The sequence below is a fragment of the Muntiacus reevesi genome, chromosome 1 (genome assembly GCF_963930625.1).
Source record: "Muntiacus reevesi chromosome 1, mMunRee1.1, whole genome shotgun sequence".
NCBI classification, from domain to species: Eukaryota; Metazoa; Chordata; class Mammalia; order Artiodactyla; family Cervidae; genus Muntiacus; species Muntiacus reevesi.
The window spans coordinates 5,973,780-5,975,621 of NC_089249.1; the positions used below are offsets into that span (position 1 = coordinate 5,973,780).

The 1,842-nt window shown below is 39.5% G+C and overlaps 1 pseudogene; it reads right to left on the minus strand.

Annotated features, from left to right (window-relative positions):
- Nucleotides 1-552: 552 nt before the first annotated feature.
- LOC136163187 (olfactory receptor 9S13-like) lies at nt 553-1,487 on the minus strand (annotated as a pseudogene).
- Between the last annotated feature and the right edge of the window lie 355 nt (nt 1,488-1,842).

Here is a 1,842-nt window from a genome sequence, read left to right on the forward strand (position 1 = left end):
AAAGCTCGGAAAGATTGAAGGCAAAAGAGCAGGGCGACAGAGGATGAGATGGTTAGATGGCATCACCGATTCAATGGACATAAATTTGAGCAAGCTCCAGGAGATAGTGGAGGAGAGAGGAGCATGGTGTGCTACAGTCCATGGAGTCAGAGAGTCAGACATGGCTTAGCAGCTGAACATCAACAAAGTATATGTGTGAACTATGGTATAATATTATTCACACAGATACAATATTATTCGTTCAGATATAGTATTATTTTAATGAGTAACAGCAACTCTTAATATTTACTTCCTAGTCAAGGTAATACTGAAATGCAAATATTATTATCACAAGTTGAGAACACACATGATTTCATATGTCCTAAGCAAATAAAATAATGATCTATATACCTAAATTATTAAAAATATTTTATAAAGCAGCAAAATATTTATTTTTATATATGCAAATATCTTTGACATAGTAATTTTGCAAAAACAAGAATAACAATGACACTTAGAAAACACAGCTTGCCCATTATGTATTATAATAACATTACAAATATGAGTAGAGAATCATTTACTGTGTAATATTCTTTTCACAGCATCTTTCACATCCCTGTTTCTCAGACTGTATATTAGAGGATTTAGCATTCGGATTACAAGGGTGTAGATCACAGCTACAACCTTGTTCTCTTCTGGAGAGGAGATGGCTCCAGGTTGGGCTACGTGAAGAACACAGTCCCGTAGAATAAGCTCACCACTGCTATATGAGAGCCACAGGTGGAGAAAGTCCTACTCCTGCCGTGGGTTGGAGGAATCTTTAGGACAGAATAGAGGATATATGCATAGGAAACCAGAATGACAGTTGTGGTGGTGGTGATGATGAGAGCAGAAAGAATGCACAGAACAACCTCGTTCACAAAGGTGTCCACACAGGAGATCTTGATCAGGGCTGGGACATCACAGAAAAAGTGGTCCAATCTGTTTTCCCCACAGAAACGCAAACTAAAGGTGAAACTTGTTTGGACTGCAGCATTGATGCAGTCACAGGTATAGGAGCCGGTTACCAACTGAACACAGAGTTTTGGGGACATATGCACAGGACACAGGAGTGGGGAGGAAATGGCTGAGAACCGACCAGATGCCATGACAGCCAGGAGAAAGCCCTCAGTGGTGACAGACAGAGCAAAGAAGAAAAATTGGACTGCACAGCTTCTGTAAGAAATTTTCTGTTCATTAGACAAGACGTTGGCTAAAGTTTTGGGAGCAATGACTGTGGAGTAGCAGAGATATAAATAAGACAAGTTTCTAAGGAAGAAATACATAGGCATTTGAAGTCTGGAGCCCATCTTAATGACAACTATCATGCTGATATTTCCCATCAGAGTGACCACATAGACCAGCAGGAATCCTAGAAACAGGAGGATCTGTAGCTTTGGAGGGGTTCTAAATCCCAGCAAAATAAACTCAGTCACCTCTGAGAGGTTCCTATTACACCCACTCTTCATAACTGAGGTATGACTAGGACTGAAGAGATGGTTACATGAACAAAATGAATGATCAGAATACGTTATAGTAAAAATAAATAGGAACCAGTATGGAAAAGATTCATTTCATACTATGTTGTCCCAATATTTTACAGAGCACCAATGAATATAACGAGACTGCCGTTCTTAAAATGTCATACTAGTGAAGAGTTCAGTCTGATTAGCCTTTTTCATATATGCTCATTTGTAAATAGTGCAGATTGGCTGTCCAGGTATGCTTTGGTAAAGTGGAGATTCTAAGAAAATATCTGGAAATAAGAGCCTTCCCCCACCCTGGGGAGGAAGGGTTTACTGCTGTTGAAAGTTGCTTCCATGG